Below are 21,649 nucleotides of genomic sequence, written 5' to 3' on the forward strand. Positions count from 1 at the left end.
CTCTTAATATTGAAATACGACTTTCATGAAATAAGTACAGGAATAATACTAAGTCCTATGTATTGAAGATGAATTTTTTTTTATGTAAAAGGATGAAGAAGTTGATGTTTCCTACCTTTTCCCATCCACTGAAGTGCTTGCTTCAGCCTTGCTCAGCGTTTGGGCCACCACCATGCACTGACTGCCCCTGGCCCATGAGCATCTTGTACTGCCCATTGGGGTCTTTGTGTGCATTTGGCTTACCATGGCCTAAAAGAAACTTGACATGTATCACTAAGCAAAACCAGAGATTTAACACCTAGGACTCTCATAGATTCATAGATTTGCATATATTAAGGAAGGCTTTTATTTCAAAGTATTTCTTAGAAATTAAAAACTATTATTGTTATTTGCAATAGTATTATTAGCAGTGCTATGACAGATGTGCTGAGAGGTAAATAAGCCTGTAAAGTTCATTGGTCAGTGTTGCTAAGTTGTTTTATATTCAGTTATTTCATATTTAAATAAGCTGATTGCTAAGACTTTGTGAAAGAATAGTTCATTAAATGCTGTTTTTAACTTCACAAAATGTTTTGTAATGTAGAAATAGCCTGATATCCACTGAAGAAATGTATGGACTCTTAGATTTATAAAAGTTAATTTGATGTGTCTGCAAGTTTACATACTAAGAAAATATGAAATCTTATTTTATGATTCCATGAAAGAACTACCTGTGCTCTATAATTATATTTTATAAGGAAGGTGAATAGTCTTAATTATTTAGGTTATTTAAGTATCATGAAATATATAATGTTTCTGATAATTTAAAACTGATAATAGGTGGTTATTAGAGTTCTAATTAGAATATAGAATTATTCTAATTGAATAATTTCTTATTCTTTTTCAAAAACCATCATCATGATGTGTATTTAATTGTACACTTTTCCTCATGAGAAGTTACAAATGTCTAGTTTTTGTTGTTCTTGTTGTTTGCAGTGCTGGGGATCAAATCCAGGGCCTCACTCATCACTCATGCTAGGTAAGTGTTGTTCCACTGAGCTATCAACACCACCTCAAAATGCTTATCTGTCTGTATTTCAATACTGCATATGCAAATATACACATATATGTGAATTATAGTATAGTTTTCAACATATTCACTTTACAGCATTCTAAAGACTAGTCTCTTATGGGCAATTAACACTGTAAGCCAGTGTTAATCATAAAATAATTCCTTGCGACCTTAGCTTTGTGCTTGGGACAATTTCCACTCTTGAGTAAATATTGCTTATGTCATCATGTATTACTTATAAACCTAATCAAGAGAATAGTCCTTTGGTTCCATTCAGAATTTGCTGATTTAAAATACATTAGAGTCTGCTTGAAAATTAAGCTGATCCCTTACAGATTTAGTGGCCAGTTTCTTATTTGTTCAAAATTTTCTGTCAACAGATTTTCTTTTGCAACTGATTTATATCAACTCTAAGTATAAACACTGACCAAACACAATCTGAACATGCACGCACGCATAGGAGACCTAACAATATTTTTGTTTATTCTCACTTCCTACTGTCTAAAATATGTTTGTCTTCTGGAAAATTTATTATTAGGATGATAATGATATCTTTATCTTAATGACAGATTAGCTTAATTTATGGAAAAGTAAGAAATAATACATAGAAAAAGAACAATGTCATGCATATGAGAGGCACTGTGTCAGTGTTTGTGGAATTGAAAAAGATTAAGCTTGAATTGCTACAATGGACATGTACAGATTTCTCTGAATTAGTGACTAAACAATTTGTGCAGAAAATAAATCTTTTTTGTAAGTGCTTTCTGGAATTTCACAGCCTCTAGGATTAGCTAATCACAGATTTCTTAGACATCTTTCTTGAAGGAAGGAATTATTGTGTTATAAATCAAGAAAGGAAAGCAAAGTGAAAATTCTGTAAATATAGAATATCCATTAAATATGCAAAAGACTCTCTATTTGATATGAGAAGCTGAGTCATTTCATTCTGGAAAAACATCCTGAATTCTTTGAGAACTAATTTCTATTTTATTTTTCATAAAGCATGCCAGAACCCATATGGGGGGTGGGAAAGAGCAGATATTGCAATCCATTTCCTTCCCTTTCTCCTTTGTGTCATATTCTACTTGACATTATAGTTTCTGGCCTGTAATTATTTTACTAGAAAAATTGCTGCCAAACTTAGAATCAATAGTTACTAGCATATTTATGTAGAGCAAGACCTTAGAAAACTGGATGGTGTTTAACTTTTTTTTGTGGATTTTTAATCAACATTGTGCGTTGTCACACCATTGCTAGTCATTTTTCCGTTAGGCAGCAGAAGATTGGCACTTCAAAGCAAGTCAGCATTGTAACCAAGGAGAACACAGTCTATAAATTCTAGTTCAAAACTGATTTTTCTAAAGAATGAAAACTTCCTTCTGAATGTGTTTTAACAAATATGTGCTTCAAATATAAGGCCACTTAACAGCAGCAAGAATGATATTTAAACATATACAAAACACAAAACGACATGAAGGAACAAACAACAATCACTAACAATTTGTTTTATAAAATGGAGTCAGAAAAGACAAACAGCCATCAAGTGTATATAATGTTCTAGGATATAATTTTAATTTTATAATTGGAGAAATGCTCTCCATTTGTTCTTAAATAAAACTTTGTCAGGAATCCTCACACATCCCCAGAGTCCTGGAAAGCTATTGTTTATTGAAAGAAAGCATACACATATGTTTAGCTCTATTCTTCATGTATATGCATTCGAGTTTCTAATCTGTGTTAGTAGAATGATATACATCATGTTAAGTATATATAAATCATCATCATAATAATATAAGTCAACACAGTCTCACACATCCATGATCTGAAAAAAAAATGTGGCCAAGCTTAGGAGAATTACTTAATGGAAAAGTAGGAATTCAATAAAAATGCAAAACTGAAAATGCAGCCCAGATATTTCACATTATATTGTTTTCCTCTTTATTACTTTACTTCACAGCTAACCTTCCGTGGTTTGGCTTTCTATGACTGTACTTTAGCCAGGGATAAAAAGCAAAGCAATTAGATCACAGGGCAAGGGGCTGCTGGGAAAGTTTGGAAAAGATTCAAGGCAGAGAAGCAACAAGTTATGGAAATCAACTTCAAGGTCAGAGAGAGCAACCACTAAGTTCTGTAAGTATTGCCTTATAGGTAATAAATACAAAGAACAAAGCATCTGGGAGAAAATAATTCCCTTTAATTGCATAGCAGAACAATTAGTACAATCCACTACCCCTGGCATATAGAATTATTTGGAAAACCCCCTTAACACCACCCATATGTCCTATTTAGTGCAGATGGCCAAATGAAGTCGCCAGAGGAGAGGGCTCTGTAGCTCAGCCAAAATTTGCTGCAGAATAGTTGCTTATTGAGTAGAAAGCTCATGGGATTGAAGAGCTGAAAAGGACATCAGACTTTCTCCCATCTAACTACCGTATTTTAAAAAATAGGATAACTGGAATTCTCAAGAGGTTAGACAGTCAGAGTCAGTGTTATTCGTGGCCAGATGTAGGTTTAGATTTTTCAGTGTAATTTTCCTTTTAACCAATAGTCCTATTGCCAACTCTTGATTTTCTTTAGGAGCTATGGGTATTGTTTGTTTCTTTATTTTCAGTATTTCATTATCAAACATTTTCAGTGTTTTCTCACTGGGAGTGAAAAAGTTCCTCCTCAAATCTATCAGCTGTGTATCTTTCTTATAAGTGGTCAGTGAGAAAGAATGAAGTTTCAGACTCTGCTAAAGTGTGACTTGGAAATTATCTTTGGTTATTTATTCTGCATTTGCTCCTTAATCACTGAGGACCACAAAACATAGAAAGAGACATCTTCCTACAGGTGCAGAACAGGTACTTGAGGACATAGACATCCTGAGTGGCCAGGACACAACTGGGGTGAGCAAGCGGTGCTAGTGACATCCACACTGATGCCTGTCACCACCTTTGGAAACTAAAGTCAATCCCTGGGAGTGGACACCTCTGAGCTAACAGTTTATAGGAACTCTCTCAAACACAGGTGAGAAACTTTCTTTAAGGAGTTTAAAATCTTTTATTGGTTTCATGGGAAACCAGTGTGTTAGGTGAGTAATAAAAGGACTCAGATAAAATTCATGTCATATTAGAATTTGGGAATATGAGATCTGAGGACAGATTGGCAAATCATATGCATGGTAACACTCTGAACGTGACACCTTCCTAAAGGAGTGTAAGGAGACTTAAATCTTGTGTACAATACCTCCCAGCTGTCATAAAACTGTAACTAGTACTTCAGCTTCCAACAGGATGATAGTTCTTGGCAGTCAAGCTACAAGTAAAAGCAAGTGGACACCATCTGCCCTGAGCTTCAGTCCTCTCAAGCACTACCAAATCCATGGAAGAAACTGAATATGATGCCATTTCCTATGCCTTTTTATGACTGTCGACATTACTGACAAAATGCAAATTGATCTTCTTTCCAGAACAAGGTACAGAGAAACTTCAAGTGGAAAATTCAGAGAGGAAACAAAACAAACACCCTGTCTGCCCCTTACTTCCAAACAGAAAACCAACCAACCACTTACTCCTAGCAGGCAATTTAAAACAAATTAAAATGATATCCTACATTCAGTTAAAAACCCTTCACATAGGACTTAAAGAGGTCTTAATTCCTATTCACAGAAAATCACAGAATTAGGTTCTTCCTGCTTTCTACAACACAGGCAAGGTTGGTAGGGATGGGAGTGTTCCCTTGTTACTATTTTCATATTCTGACTTGGGTTCCTTTTCTCTAGGTTATATGGCCCTCATATCTCTCTGGCAGTGAGTGCCTTTCCTCAATTTCTCCTTTCCCTTGGACCACCTACAGACGTACTGCCAGAGCCGCCCAGATATAAACACAGGTGTTAAACACATCTGCATGATTGCCCTGGGTGGCAGCCATGGCCATATGGCTGGAGTAACACTATTGTAACACCAAACCCCCTCTGTAGAGTCAGGTTTATTTATAATTTTTAAATTAAAATATGCAAATTTCACATAAATGAAAAGCCACAGAGCTCTATTTTGCTCTGTAAAACTGATTGGAGACATTTGCCTATGTTGAGGACTTTTTATATTTAGAGCTCTGAAGCCAACAAGAAATGTAGATGGTTAAATCTACACAAAGGCAATTTCTAGAAGTACATAACAGTTAAGGGGAAGGTAAACAGAAAATGAGATAAGGGGCTTCCTTAACCAAGAAGCGAGTTTATAATTATTGCAGTCTTGTAGGATTTCAAATAATCCTTGTGATTTTAAAACATAAAGGAAGACAAAATTGGTGGTACTTGATGGAACATCTGACATCAATATATAGCATCAAGATTTACATATCAAATTTTGCTTATCTCTTTGTGCCTTTAAGTGGCCAGTCAGCATATTTTGAAATAGACATTTGCAAATAGGCCTCTCCCCCAACTCTGCTACGATCATAATGAATTCTTATTTGGAGTGTTTCATTCAACAGGTGTTTGTGAGGATCTACTTTGTGTGAAGCATGAGTGAACAACACAAAATCCCTTCCCTCAAAAAGCTTATATTCTAGTGTGAGGAGGCCAGCAAAAAAGTATATGAGTCTATTTACACACTATGGCTAATGATATTATTGAATGGTCAGCCTGGTGTGATGGAAGGCTCTGGGATATCTACAACAATGAATAAGGCAGGAATCTTCCAGAATGGAGCTTAGAGTCTGTGAGGTAACAAACAATAGTCAGTTTTTACTAAAAAGATCACTAAAATATGGCAAATTATAGTTGTTTTGAGGGTTAGGTTGTATACTAATTATGGCCTATTTCATGCAGGGCAGAACACTTAAGGTGATTATTTAAGGTAAACCGTATACATAAAAAGTTATCTAAGGCACAGAAAATTGTCTTTTAGAGTGTTTCCTAAGATTGTTTCTTAGGGATTACCAGCTACAAAGTTATTCTTTCTCTCTAGATGGAATAAAATCTGATATAGCATTGAAAGCAAAGCCATACAACGATATTTAATTGCTCCAATAGCTACTATTGCAATTTTAGCTTTAATGATTTTATATCTATCTGACTTCTGCATACACTGCATAATGTTTGAGAGCTGGCTTCAGAATTAGGACCAGAACTTAAGAAAAAAGAGAGAAAATAGCACCAGTATTCTTTATACTAACAAAAGAGTCTCCTTTCTTGAGTGTTTTTGTTTCAGGAATATGTTATTATTTATTATGTTTTTGACCTGGGAAAAAATCTGTGAGTTCTCAAGACCCATATATCCTGGCTTAATAGCAAGATCATCTAACCTGAGAAATGGCATGTCATTGAGACCCAAAGAGTTTGGTTTCACTGTGGAGGGGGTTCACTGTTGCCAGGGATTTCTTACTTTATTTCCTTTGGACCCCTGCTGCCAAGTATCTGACTGGCATTTAAATAAATCTTTTCCTTTGCTCTTTAAAATGGATGGTCCTAGGGATGGTTCAGTTGTTACACACTGAAGCAACATGTTGACATATCCTCTGACAAGGAGAGAAAAATGAACTCATACTAAGTTTCATGCCTCAGAGTATCTGTATGAATGAATTTTCCAAATAAGTGTGTAATTAAGTATATAAAACTATCTGACCAGCAATAAGCATAGGTTGTTTTTGGTCTATGATATGACAATCTTGGCTGGTTCTCTCAGTGGCTGAGCCAGAGATAAGGTTTTCAGGGTGGTGACAATCGGGGGACAGCAGGAGGAGAGTGGGAAGCCAGTTAAGGTGTGCTGGGAGACCTTTCTCTGAGAGCAGCTAGAACACAGCCTCTCTGGGGACACTGTGCCTTTGAGTTCCACCCACTGAAGGCAAGTATGCTGGGTGTTCACCCTCCAGCTCCCAGCAGCCACTGCTTGCAGCTTGCTTCTGTGTGAATGAATCCTCTCTCCAGTGTTTCCAACTCACTCTGTTCCAGAAAGAAAGCCCTCAGGCACAAAGAAAGATACTAATGTTTCCAGAAAGCATCCTTTAGCCTCTCCCACTCTCTATTAGTGTGCTGTGTTCTGTCCTTGCTTTATCATGGAGGTATCTGGTCACATTTTACGGGTGAAAAAGGGGATCTACTCAGGAGGGTTGGTAGGTTCAGCCATAGGATCCACTGCTGTAGTTGTCCTCAGTAACTCACAGCAATCTGCCTTCTTCCTTGATGGCCCCACTAGGTTCTCCTCGCCTGCAACTAGCTCTTTTGTGGCCCTGATCTTCATCCCTGTGGGATCAGGATGCCATTCCTTGTCAGGCAAGAGTGGCTGCATTCTCTGGTCTCTTGATCTTTCCTGTTTTAATGAAAACAATATCCCCTAGTACTTAGATTAACACTCTGTGGCTGTTTCTTTCCCACAGTCCTAGCAAATCTTGTCAATTTTACTGTTACCCTCTAACCAGTTTAATCTCCTAGTCTCTCTCATTGTGTCCCAGTACAGACCACTCTCCTTTTTTTTTTTTTTTTTTTTTTTTTTTTGGCAGTACTGGGGTTTGAACTCAAGGCCTTGTGCCACACACCCTCAGTCCTTTTCACTTTAGTTGTGTTTAGAATAGGGACTGTTTTTTTCTTTTTTCTTTTTTTACGCTGAGGCAGGCCTGGACTGATCCTTCTATTTATTCTTCCTATATAGTTGAGAAGAGAGGCGCAGTCCTTTGGGTCCAGCTTTTTTTTTTTAAATTGATTAAGTTTGGGTGTTTTAAACTGTTTGCCAGGGCTGGCTCCCAATCTCCGTATCCTCCTGATCTCTGTCTCTGGAGTAGTTAGGATTAGGTATGTGAGCCACCATGCCAGGCCACCACCCTCCTTTCTTTCCCAGAAAGAAAGGAGGCTGCTGCAGTCTCACCAAGCCAAGGTTAACCCCAGGCAGGGAGCTAAGGGGAAGCCAGTGCTTATTTTGCTACCTCCAATGTCTGCGCAGCACCCAGCCCCTGGAGGGGTTCACTGAACACTCAGGCTGTAGAAGGAAGTCCCCTCTGTAATTGACATGGTCCTGTGACATTTGTGGGTTATCCTGCTTCTCAGGGCCTCACCTAATCCTGTGGTGGAGAGGGAGGGGTGGGGGGGAACCTGGACCTAGTGCAGCCCTTTGACCAGTGCAGGGCCCGCCTTGTGAACTGTGGGCCCAGAAACGCATGTTACCCCACAGTCTCTTTGAGAAAAGCTGAGGCGCGGGGAGGAAGGGTGTACACCGCTTGCCCTTTGAGGTTGCAAAGTCACACTATGTTGGGACATAAACGCCAGCTCGCTTCTGTGTGGACGGATGGGTGGCTCCGAACCTAAGCCCGACCGGGGCGTCCACTGCTCACCAACGCTGTTGTTCCCCAAGTCGCTGCCTCCCCCACTGCCCGGGCGGGGTGCAGCCCCTCAATGCACCCCCTCAACACACCCCTGAGCCCAGCGCGGCCCTTTGACTAGGGACAGCCCCTCAGTCTCCCTCTTCTGTCCCCTCCCCTCCCCTGAGGCGCGACCATCAAGGGTTCGGCGCTCGGCTAGCCGGCGGATCCGCGCGCTCGGCGCTCGCGGCGGGCGGAAGTGCAGCTGGCTGTGGGGCGACCGCGGCTCGGAGCTCTCGGCGGCACCGCCCGCTCTGTGGGTGCGGGGCGTAGGCGGCGACAGCGACTGGAGGTATGTGTAGGAGTCCGGGGTGGGGGGGGGGTCCTTACCGAGGGACCTGGGCAGGACGGGGAGGCCGCCGGGCCTGGCTGCAAGACCGAAGCCGCTGGCCCGCCCGCGGGAGGCCGTGGTCCCCGCACACACGCAGTGCCACCGGTGGGCGGCGGGATTAGCCGTGGGAGCGCGCGCGCGGGCGCATTGCCGCCGCTCACCTGGCGAGCACTTGCTCACCTGGCGGCCTCCCCAGGTCCGTGGAGACGTGGACTTGCCGCTGGGGCTTAGGTCGCGAGTCTGAGCCTGCCGGTCGCGCGCTGTCACCTCATACATGACATTTGGACCCCCATCTGCGGGACCCGCACCTGCGCCCCCAGTCTCCCTAGGCACGTAGCCAAAGGTTTTGCACATAGACTTTAATTTCAAGAAGACACCTCTTAAGAGAATTTGACTTTAAATGGAAATCAGCTATTTTTAATCTGTTGAAGATGCTGATAAGTGGGGAAAGTTTGAGTTTGATATCCTCGTATTGAAAGTTAATGTTAGCGAGACTTTGTGCACAGTGACACTGTTTACACGTGTCAGTATGTGCTGGTCCAGGCCTTTCTCACTCACTCCTACAATGACACAGGAACTCAAACCACAAGCTTCCCAAGGAGGCCTGTGTGTGAAAAGCTGGTGATTCCCAGGGTGGTCAGAAGAAGATGATGATGTATGCTGGGTGCTTAAATGTCCTTTTCTGTTTGATTAAGTAGAAACTTCGTATTTTAAAACAGAGAAGCAGAGGACCCTTTAGTATACCTTGGAACAAGTTTTGGGAGTTACAGAAAATGATTTTTTTTTTCTTGGCAAGCATTTTCTTTCCTGTACTAGATTTATTACCCTGGTAGGTTGAATTTACATTCATTCCAGAAATATTTGAGAGCCCATTATTTGTGAATCTTACAGGAAATGAAATTGGTACTCCAAAGATTTTGCAGAAGTAGTCTACTTTGAAGGACTTTGAACATCTTCTAAGTGTCAGGCAGGGGCAGGATTCAGCCATATAGGGAATGTTGCTACAAAGTTACCTTTCAGTTACCTTTTCAGCTATTCTGGGGTTCACTCATCTTTTAGTTATTTTTTTCCTTTTGAGACAAGGTCTCACTAAGATCCTCCTGGGGCAGCCACCTCAGTGCTGGGACTATGGGCACTGGCCACTGTTCCACCACACCTGACATTAGTTCACTGATCTTAATCTAGCCAGACTTCCTAGTGCAACACCCACCACATAGTAGGTTCTTGAATGTTTATTTGGTAGATGAGTTTTAGGCCACAACTGAGGAGATTTTGAAATGGAGTGGAATGGGAAATAACAGGATGACTTTACTGACATTGTGTTGAAATGCTGAATGATCTCAGACCCTGCAGAATGTGTGTGGACCCCTGGACTGCCTGCTGAAATTGCATAGTAGCAGTGTTCATTCATATGCTTTAGAGTATGTTAATTAAAGTAGTTATTGTTATTGGAATAAATAGACAAACTTGAAGTAATTGGAGAGAAATGTTGAGTGTTGAAGCTGTGTACACACCCATAGGCATTTTTGAGTGTCAGCATATTTTGATTTAGAAGTAAAGCAACCATTCAGTGATCCTTGGGTACTGCTGGCCTGCTTCCTAGCACTCACTGAGTTACTTGGCTTTTTTGGATCTCAGTTTTCTTTTTCATAAATTGTATAAAACTAGATTATCTCAAAGAATCCTTTGCTATGAAAATTTCCAATTCAGTGAATCCTCTATTCACTCAGCACTTGTCTCATTCCTATGCTGTGTTGGGTGCTATGACTATTATCCATATTTATAAACAGGCTAAAAGACAAGTTACACTTTGCAGAGATTAGTTTCAGTCATTTTGTGCCTCCCAATCTTAGCGTATGCCTGACACACACATTAAAAATGATGTTAGCCTGGATTCTGGAGGAGCATTTTTGTTCTTGAAGAATAGCTTAGAACTGAACTCTGTAGTGATGGTTGTAAGTGCAACAGAAGTTCAGGGAGGAAAGGCTCTGTTGGGGTTAGAGTGACAGGAAAGGCTTGGAGGAGTTGAGAAAGGGCATGTTGGAGAGGGCAGGTGAACATCTGGGCTACAAGTCAAGAGCAGAGGCCTGGGGCTGATGAGTGAGTGCAGTTTGCATTATGGAGTGGCTTAAAGATCAGGCAAAGGAGTTTGTAGCTTTTTTCTTTTTCTTTTTTTTAAATCTTAAATTATATTAAGCCTGCTCAAAATCTTCCTGAACATTCTTTAATTTAATACTGTTGGTAGCATTTAAGACTGAGGACCATTCAGTTCACTTTATTTTTGTTTTTGAGTTTAGCAGCTTCTCCTTCCTAATATTTTCTACTTATAGTAAATTTTGGTGTTAATAACGAAAAGCAGACTGGACACCTGGGAAGGCTGGATTTAGTTTATGAGAATGTCAGCTGCCCAGGTGGGTCTGGGGAGTACCAAGAATAGTGCTTGCTTGGCACAGTCAGTGCTTAGGGCCAGACATGCATTGCCCTTTGCGTCTGCTGGCAGTGCTGCCTTTGGCATGCCTGACCCTTAGTTTCTTCTATAAGTTTGCCTCAGTCTTCCCAACACTGGGATTGTAGGTGTGGTCCACCAATGCCTGGCTACATGATCTCAACTCTATCTTCTGTGATGCTTGGGTCTTGGGTTTCTAGGACCAGCAGGGGAAAATCACTAGATTTTTACACTTTTTAAACCGCTTTTCCATTCATATCATATATACTCTTAGCAGATGATCTTGCCTCCTGCCTTAGAAATGATAAAGCTCTCAGAGTGGAATCTTATGGTCTTGCTGCCAAATAACATTTCTTCCTTCTCCAGTTATAGGGAAAGAGACTGTGTTTATGCTAAGATCAGGACCTGGGTCCTAGACTTCATCTGCTCCTGCCTTTGTGAGAACTTTGCTCACTTGTTCATGTCTTGCTAAAGGGTCTTTCCTGTTGGCCTTTCCACATGCTTACACACAGCAGCAGTAAAGCAAACAAGAAAAACAACTTTAAGAGAAAAATAGAGACCTTCCTTGGTCCATATTCCCCTGTTAAAATTTCTTTCTCTTCTTCCTTCCCAGCCCCAGTTTTGCTCATTTTCTGCTTACCTATGCCATTGCAATTTGCCATCTGTTTTTGCATCCATGACTACTGAAGACCAAGGTCATCCTTGACGTCCTGGTTACAAAATCATGTTCTTATTTATTTATTTCAATAAGTATTTGGGTTTTTTTGGTGGGACTAGGGTTTGAACTCAGGGCTTTGCACTCTACCACTTGAGCCACATCTCCAGTCCATTTTGCTCTGGTTATTTTGGAGGTAGGGTCTTGAGAATTATTTGTCCCAGCTGACTTTGAACCATGATCCTCCTGACCTCAGCCTCCAAGTAGCTAGAATTATAGGTGTGAGCCACCCACACCTGGCCAGGTTTTCAATCCTTTTTTTTTTTGGTGGCATTGGGGTTTTGAACTCAGGGCGTCAGGTTTGCTAGGCACATGATTTTACCACTTGAGCCACTCCATCAGCCCAATAAATTATTTGTTTTGACTGACAAATCCTAGTTTATCTGTATCTACATTTTTTCTGAGGTTTAAGGGTATAGCACCATCATCTTTTGAGGTTTTGGGTGACTATTCTCTAAGTATATCCTAAACCACCTCAGTGGACTAAGCAAAGGTAGAAGTGAATTTTATGTGGTAATGGCTTCTTCAGGTGATCTGTCTTTTTGGGGTAGGAAGATACCCATGGACATTTTTTCCCTCTGAAAAATACATTTTCTAAAATACCAGGAATTAATGTTTTGTCTGCTTATTTGGATATAATAAAAAGGGAATGCTAGGGGCATTAGGTACACTTGGCTGCACATTTTTAAATGAATAATGCTATGCTTTTATATGAAACTGCCCTATCTTTTCTCTTTCTTTAAGTAGCTTATCTTCTTTGGAGTTCTTGTTTTTTGTGGATGGATATGTGGGGGAGGATGGATTTAGCCATCAAAATGAGGTATCCTTTTGATACATCAGCAGTGTGTAGTGGCATAATTTAGAGAACAGCACTTTTAGACTTCAGTCCTTGTGCAGTGCAGTGAAAGTTACTGTCTTCTAGGAAGAGGCTTGGCTTCTGAGGCAGAGTACTTCCTAGTTCCCAGGCATACAGTAGACTCTTTAGCAGCTTTTTTTTGTTAAAATGAAATCCAGGCTTCTTTTATGAGAATAGCTGGGTAATCATATTTATGTAACAGGTGAGTTATATGGGGGCGCTAAGGGTCTAGTGTCAGACTTTTCCTATATTTTGTTTCTAGTCAGTATTGCTTCATGCCCAGGCACATTCTCCTCCCCTTAAACTTGTACCTCCAAATGTAGAAGTAGTGGGTAATATTTTTCCCCATAAATAACTAGATATAATAGATAAAAATAGATGAATTAAGGGTGCTATTCATTAATTATACTGGTTAAATTATTAGATTTTTCACCCCAAAGGACTAAAATGTCAACACTTATGCTTTTGTTTAAAGCCGTAGGTAATATATTTCAATTATTTTTTGTTTGTAGAGGTAGAGAAGGAAAAGAAGTCGAAAGAGAGACGGCCAGGAAAGAGGGATGCTTTTATCTGTTCAGTTCAAATGCAAATGTTTCTTCTGAGTCTGTGAGACGTCTTATGACCACTTATCAGACCACAGTGCTGTACCGTTTCAACCTCCTGGATTCTTTCAGGTTGTGCGTGATTGTGTTTTGTTAATTGGTTCTGTGCTGGAAGTGGAGTAGAAAAATAATTAATCTAGAAAACTGAACCCAGAGTTCATGACTGTGTCTTTGAAACTTGTTTCACCCTGTAAACTTTGTGGCAGTGCTCATATAACTTTATCTTGAGTTTACAGAGAATTGAAGGAAGGAAAACCATTCCTTTGAATCCTTTTCCCTGTATCTCTGGGAGTTCTTCTGGGGTCCAGTTCAGTCTAGTGGGGACAATTCTAAGTTAGGGGAGGTTAGGTTTGCATCATGGAGGATGTGAATTCTACAAGTTGGCTGTTACTGACAGCCTGAGAATCTGGCTGAGTATAATTTCCTGTTGAAACTCAATAGACTGCTCTACAACCAGTTTTTTCTGAGGTTCTCAGGATCCAAGAAGTCTCTTATCAAGGCTAAAGGTATTCAGTGCTCCTGTGTGTGGATGTGCACACAGATGACTACAGTGCAGAGTTTATTTGGTAGAGTGGAGCTTGGGTCTGAGAGTCTACAGCCTTTCTGGTTTGTTCCCTGATGATACTGATAACTGCTAGCGTCAGTAATATGGAGTGAGGGTGGATGTTTGGGAGGTTTTTTGAGTGTTTTGGGAAAACATTCTCTTTTTTATGGCCTAATCTGTTAAGAAAATTGTGCTTTTCTCAGCCTGTTTGTTGAATATTCTACAATTTTCACTGAGTCAGAAAGAACTTAATTGTCCTTGTAGTTTAGCTGAGCCTCTTGTTCTGGCTGCTATTAAAGTCAGCAAAACTCTTCTTCATTTAGTAAAAAGTACTGCCTTTATGTTTCTAAAACTGGATTAGTTGTGGTTTCACTTTCTGATTTTCCCCGCCAATATCATCACCACTAATTGATTTTTCAATGTATTTTTAGTCAGAAATTCTGAAAAAAAAAATTGCCATCTTTTACTTTTACTCTAGAAAATTTAGATTGACAACAATGTGAAATGGGAAAATTGTAAAATTAAAATTTTGGAATCTCTGTTGCAAAAACACTTTAAATTCATTCCTGTGTGCAGCCTGTTGAAAAAGAGGCAGACAGGTTAAAACTAACATAAATCTAATAAAGACAATGCAGTTATTTAAATATACATTATAAATTATAAGAAAATGTGGCTTCTGTCTTTATTTTAATGAGATGCTTTTATAATAGCACTTTTCTCTTTTGACCTGTGATGGATAGGAGGTTAATTGATGTTAAATGGATGCTTTGTTAATCCTTCATCAGCTACTAAATTGGTATGGGGAGTCTGGGTCAAGACTACCAAAGCCATGACCAGCCTGTTCTCTCATGGGCTCCCCTTCTCCCCAGGCTCCTCTAAAGTACACAGCACTCTCTCCCCTCCCTCCGCCTCCTCCTGCCCCCTCCCCCCCATCCTTTTCTCTCTTTGCTGCCCAGTGACAGCTTTTAGATGTGCGTGCGAATGAGTTCAGCTGGCGTTGTGTGGTCTGAGTGTGTGGTCTCCAGCTCTGCTGAGAGGCTGCTAACAGGGTGGATGAGAGAGAGCAATACTGTTTACTTTAATTTATTTCGGATGCCGGAATTGTGCCCAGGGTTTCTCCTAAGCCTGACTCCACAGCTAACAGCTTCAATCCCTCACAGCTGCAGTGCAGTCTGAACTTCACCAGCCTCTTCGACAGGCACTTTCCATAGCATCTGCCTGTTTAATCCCTCATGGCTCAGAAATGTTAATGCACTGCTGAGTGCTGTGATTATTTTGTTTTCAGTATGTCAAGATATATGGCCTTGAAGAAATTTCTTTTGAGATAGAGCTAGACAAATGAGGCAGAAATTATAAGATAGGTGACAATGTTCATGTATTTGTAGAAATTGGAAAGCTATTACACAAAATTTGGATCAAATTAATCCAACTGTGCTCATGTAAAAGAATGTGGGAATTAGGTGACACCTGTCATGTTCAACGGTTTTAATAAGGTTCACCAATTTAAGCTGACAGGTGATTCCTTGACTTTTTGGGAAAATCTACACTGATTTTGGCATGGCTCTACGTAGTTATTGTATTTGGTTTATTTCATCATAAAGTTTGACAAGTTGAGACAAATGAAACTTTGTTTTTATCTCATAGTATAAATTTAAGGCAGTATTTTTTCTAATTTTTTCATTATAAATAGGTTAGTAATAGTTTCTTAATTGTATTCCTCTTATTCTTGAACATTTTTGTTACTTGAATAAGCATGTATATAAATATCTAAAGACTTAATATCACTTGGGATTTTGCATTTTTTAGCTTCTTCACTTCCCTGTCTTCCTGGAGCACAGTTGTATTATTGATGAGTTGTCTAGAGAGATCACTGTATGTAGTTTATTGTTATTCTGCTGACTTTTTTTGTTTGTTTTGCCACCTTTAGCTCTGCCTTGTAATGTAGGAAGTCATTTACCTTCCTCCTACCATATCTTTTCAGTAATGGCCATGGTTTTCCTTAGCCTCATCTGACCTAGAGTCACAAGATTTCAAGAATTTAGTAATGTTGGGTGCTGGAATTTTTTTGTAAATCTATCATTTATATTTCTTTTTGTGTTTATTTTCTGGAGCTCTGTATTTGTGGTGCTAATTTGATGAATTTCACAAAAATTCTGAAGCACAGTTAGTATATTTACAAGGTTGGACAGTAAGTATATTCACAAGGCTGGGCAGCTATCACCACTAATTTCAGAATATTTTCATAACTCTAAAAGAAAACCCCAAGCCCATTATCAGTCCTTTTCAGTTCCTCCTCTCTCTAGCCACCACTAATCTACTTTGCGTCTATGGATTTACTTATTCTGAACTTTCCTGTAAGTGGGATCATACAATATATGGCCCTTTGTGTCAATTATGGTAAAGTAAATGCATGGTATTATAGTCATCACCCATCTAAGAAGTAAAAATTCTCTTTCTTTCTATGTAAAACAAAAATACTGATAAATGAGAGTTATAGTCAAATAATCATAAGTAGAAATGAGCTTGTATATTGGAAACTGGGAACTCTGAAGTGCTTTAGGCTTATATTCTACAGAAAAGTCTCATGTGTGCTTGTCTGTTATTCACCCAACACTCAGGGAAACAGTTGGTCATGCAGGTACTTGTTCCATACCTTTCTTGAGTTTTACCAATGCCATTGCTAACTGGTTGCTTAAAATTTGATTCAGAGCTCTAAACCCTGATTGAGCTGAGCACCTCCATTCCTAGCTTAGCTTTCCTTGGGCTCACTCCCTGAGGAGTGAACAGTGAGTAGGACAAGGATAGGCCTTTGTTCTGTCTACTCTGGGAATGTTCCTCAGAGTAGTTCATCTCTTGGGAAGGTAGAGAAAACAAAGTATCTGCAGAGCTACCACACTTGGGCAGCTTTGCAAAGGATGGCATTTCCAAACTCATTTCTGTTGAAGACAAGTTCTTTTTTGAATCTAAGAAAAAATTACTACTTTTATGTGGACTTTTCATTATCTACAACTGAAAAGTTGGAATCTTTTTATATATTCTCAATAAAGTCTCTCCCTCTTTCATATGTAAGTGCTTTAAACTGAAAAAGCAAACTAAACAGTTTTGGCTTAGTTCTAATACGAATAAAGGATGACTTAGAAATAACTTTCTTATGAAAGAGCAAAATTCATTGTAAACATTAAAATTTTTTTCTTTTGGAAAAAAGAGCACACTGCTTCAAAGATTGAGACCTACAAGTTAGAATTTCTGTTTTTCAGGTAAAACTGAAGTAATAGTAGAAGAAATAGTAATAGAATATAAAAGTTTTTTTGTCTCTTGTTCCTTTCAATTAGAGGTCACATTTGAACACTGTTAGAGTGAACAAAAGGAAAGCCCTGTTAGGATTGGACCCTCACTCTTGCAGGCAACTTACTGGAAACACTTGGCATAATAATTCCTCTTATTTTTTTTTCCTCCCTTTTTCTTGAAGGTAGGGGATATTGTCAGTTGTTACCTTTTCCTTAAGATAATTGACTTACATGAGAAATAAACAGTCCAGTCCCCCAACCCCCCCAAAAAGAACCCAAAAAACAAAAACAAAGAAAAAGCATGAAAGGCGTAACTGCCCAGGGGAACCAACATGTGGTCAGTGTTGCTTCAGAAGCCAAACGCTTGCTACCTTGAGTCCCTGTCCGGACAGACTGTGGTTCTACACAGTGGTCCAGGGCCTGTGCAGACCAAGGGCCATCTACATTTCTAAAAAAACGTATTCATGCTCATTGCCATGAGGAAAGCAGTATAGAAATTTATGTAAAAATGTTTTCTCTGAGCCCTCCACCCTTCTCCAGTCCAGTTCTCTCAGTAGTGTTAACGTCCAGTGTGCATCCTTCTCACCCTATTCTCTACATTTATTAAGCATGTATGTTTGTATAAAGATAACTTTTGTTCTGTTCTGTTCTTTTAAAAAATATTAAATAGCATTGGTTGGATCCTGACACTAACACATTAATTGTAACAAACATTTTTTGAGAATAATATAGAAAAATTGAACTTAGGCTAGGCACAAAGTCTTATGTAGAGACCTAAACTAAAATATCTGTGGATGAAATGATTTTATATCTGGAGTTGCTTTAATGTATTCCTTCACAAACAATGTAAGGATTTGTTGAGGTGAAGGGATGGTTGAAACAAGAGACAGATTGCTAGAGCTGGATTGATGGGAACATGGAGGTTCATGGTAATCTCTTCTTTTATGTATGTTTAAGATTTCCATAATAGAAAAAAAAATCACTGCAGAATCAGAATAGCAGAGAGGTAGGGCCTAATTTCAGGTCCCAACTCAGCCACTTACTTGATGTGAGTTTGTTTGTTTTTTTAAGACAGAGTCTCACTGTGTTGCTAGTCTTGTCCCAACTCCCAGGCTCTATTGATCCTTCTTCCTCAGCCTCTGGAGTAGCTGAGACTACAGGTGTGCTTCACTATGTCTGTCTATCAGCTGTGACTTCAAACAAGCTGTTTAATCTCTGATAATCCTACCCCTGTTGTAAAACAATTTAGCATTTTGGAATACTTCCTTCCAGGAAGTTTCTGTTGATCTCTTGGAGGGGTTTGTGTTGCTGCTAGTAATGCATAGAAACACTGCACAGATTCAGCATAGGCTTTCATGAGTCTTCAAATCCTGAATGCTCATGGTTGTCTTAAGTATGTTGTGTTAATAGACCAACAATGAAATCTCTGTTTTAGTGTGTTTCTCTGAGGTTAAAAAATCTTAAAGCATGTTTATTGTTTGCATTTTCAGTTGTGAATTGTCTGTTTTGCCTTTCTTCATTTTTGTGAAGATCTTGTGTTTTGTTGCTATTCATGTATTGTCATTTTGAATTTTTTCTCAAACTTTCTGTTAGCCTTTTAAATTTACTTCTTTCTTATTTATTAACCTACCAAACATACACTTTTCTGTATGGCTGAGATATTAGTGTGTTCACCTTTCGAATTCTTTCATCAAGTCCAAAAGTAGTCCTCCCACCTGACAACTGTAACATACATTTACTTTATATTCTTCTAGGTCTATTTGTCTAAATTAAAATTATACTTATGTTTGACTTTTAAATAACCAGTAATTCTTTATAGATAAAAGTAATGTAATCAAGAAAATTATGCTGTGACTGAAGCATTTTTTGGACTTGGAGTTAATATACAATATACAGCACACACACACACACACACACACACACACACACACACACACACACGAGGCAAGAAAATAAAGCTGTTGTTAGACTTAATCTTTGGCCATCCTGACTGTGACTCCTCCCCCGTGTTTGGAATTTTCTCATAATGCAATACTGTGCTGTGGCTTTAAAGGTGTAGTGTCCCTGTTTGCTGCAGAGTCCATACTCCACAGTTCCTGGGAGATAACCCTTACTGTTTATTGTTACTATATTATTTTCTACCTGCTTCTTGGGTCTTTCTACCTCAAAGTTATGAATCCTTTAGTGTCTTCTCTATTTTTGTTTAAAATATTTTCGGTATGAGATTAAAGCCATCTTCCTGTGAGGTTTCTCGTGTAGTCTCTGACGTGACAGTACATTAGCTCTATATTTATTTACCATTGGCTTTTGCCACCTGCATAATATGTTACTTTATATTGGAGGTTTAAAGTTGGATGAAGACTGGAGGTGTGGCTTAAGCAGTAGTTTGCCTGCTTTGCAAGCTTGAAGCCCTAAGTTCAAACCCCAGTTCCACCAAAATACATTAAATAAATAAATAAATAAATAAATAAATAAATAAATAAATAAAGTTGGATGAGATCTTTGGTATACATGATTTCAATTTAATTTTCTCAGTATAGCTGTGAAGTTAGTTGTTATTCCTATATTAAGATGAGAAAACTGACAGATATTAAAGGGTAATGAAGACATCATATAGTTAAGATTTGAATTTGTGTCTTCTGATTTTTTTTTTTTGCAGTACTGGGACTTGAACTCAGGGCCTTCACCTTGAGTCACTCCACCAGCCCTATTTTTGTGAAGGATTTTTCGAGATAAGGGCTCATAGAACTATTTGCCTGGGCTGGCTTCAAATCATGATCCTCCTGATCTCTGCCTCCTGGGTAGCTAAGATTATAGGCGTGAGCCACCGGCGCCTGGCTGTCTTCTGATTTGTAGTTCAGTGTCTTTTCTACCAATTTTGTATTTCTCCTTAGCTGAAAGGGTCTGTTTGTATGGCAAATGTGTGGTGTTAGTGATAGCAGTGTTCATTGTCCCATAAACCATCTCACTTTGTAGTACTAAAAACTGCTAGAGGTGTCCTTAATGCAGTCAGCATCTCTCAGGGTTTGCTCATGGGCAGGGAGATCAGCACTTCTGGGAAAACAATTCCTTTTCAGTGCCCTTTTCATATATGAAGGGTGACATGAAGGGTGTGTGTGTGTGTGTGTGTGTGTCTGTGTATTATAAGCACAGCCTCTGGAGTCAAGTTACCTATGTGGGAATCCTGCTCTTCCAGTTTCTAGTTGTAAGGTATTGGACAAAGGTTTTAATGGACCATCCTTATAGGGGAATGATGAAGATTGAAAGTTATTACATGGGAAGAACAGAAAAGTGCTTGGACATAATAATGACAAGTACTCAGTCAGTAAAACTGCTGCTGTTATTATCATTGAAGATGTTTAGTTAATGTCAGAGGTTGGTTATTTGTTGGCTAATCATTAGCTGTAGCCCTTACTAATGTTATTTGTATTGTTTTTTATTTTGTATTGAGAAAAAATTATTTGGCTTGGGGCAAGGAATGAGCCAGGGCCTCACATGTTCTACCATTGTGTTTTACCACTGAACTACCCCGAAGCCTGAAAAGGCAAGAGCCTTGTTTAGTCCTAAATAATGCCTCAGTTAGTAACCTAATAATTAAGGAGTCAAGATCCCCATTAAGCAATATTGTAAAACTTAAATGGAAAATCTGTATTTATAACAAATCTAACTTGCTATAATGTGACCATAGATGAAACATACAACATATTAATTTAAAAATCTTCTTTAAACTTTTTTATTAGTGCATGCTAACTATACAGAACAATGAATTTCATTTTGACACATTAGTATTGCTTATAGCACACCTTGATCATTTCTGTATCCCCAGCAACCTCCCCTTGTTCACCTTTCCCCACTCCCCTTGATTCCCTTCCAATTCTTTTAATAGTCTGAGGGAGTACTTTTTTGTTTTCTTTTGAGACAGGGCCTGAAACTTGCAATCTTTTTTCCTCTGCCACCAGAGTACTGGGATTACAGACCTGCACTAACCTGCCCAGCTTTAAGGGAAGACTTTTAAGTCCAGGTTTTACTGTCCAGGTATGGTGAGACTACCAGAACCAGGGTAGGACAGGAGACAAAGGGAGCCAGGGACAGCGTGGGCCAGAGCCTTTATTGTGGTGTTCATAGAAGGAGTGGGCTAGGCAGGGTAGGCAAGATGAACAAGTTAGGATCAGATAATTTGAGTAATTTCCAAGGGCTCTGGGCTATAGAAGTGGTCCCTACTTGTCTGGTACTTAGGATGTTTAGGACAAGGGAATAGTGTCCCTGACTGCAGGAGCCTGACCAAAACAGACTGCGGACTTCAGATTGGCTGATTTGCTTATTTATAAAAGGTATGTTCCTAGAGGAGTGAGTTGTTTATTGTCTTTGGAAACTAGTTAACCCCAGAGGGGTAGTCCCTTTCCTGGTCCCTGAGGTTCCTAGATGTCTAAGTATCATAAAGTACTGAAACAAAATAAAAACAAAACATGATTCTTATATAAG

The 21,649-nt window shown here is 39.2% G+C and overlaps 1 protein-coding gene across 3 annotated transcripts in view; it reads left to right on the forward strand.

Annotated features, from left to right (window-relative positions):
* The first annotated feature begins 8,530 nt into the window (after positions 1-8,530).
* The window catches only part of Exoc2 (exocyst complex component 2), a 210,392-nt gene continuing 197,273 nt past the window's right edge, over positions 8,531-21,649 (forward strand). For 2 of the 3 annotated variants that reach the window (XM_074082998.1, XM_074083000.1), the window contains exon 1: positions 8,531-8,678. The gene's annotated coding sequence lies outside the window, so the exon portion shown is untranslated. The remainder of the gene's footprint in view (positions 8,679-21,649) is intronic. The other variant, XM_074082999.1, reaches the window with a different exon arrangement.

This window comes from Castor canadensis, chromosome 8, assembly GCF_047511655.1.
Source record: "Castor canadensis chromosome 8, mCasCan1.hap1v2, whole genome shotgun sequence".
Classification (NCBI taxonomy): domain Eukaryota; kingdom Metazoa; phylum Chordata; class Mammalia; order Rodentia; family Castoridae; genus Castor; species Castor canadensis.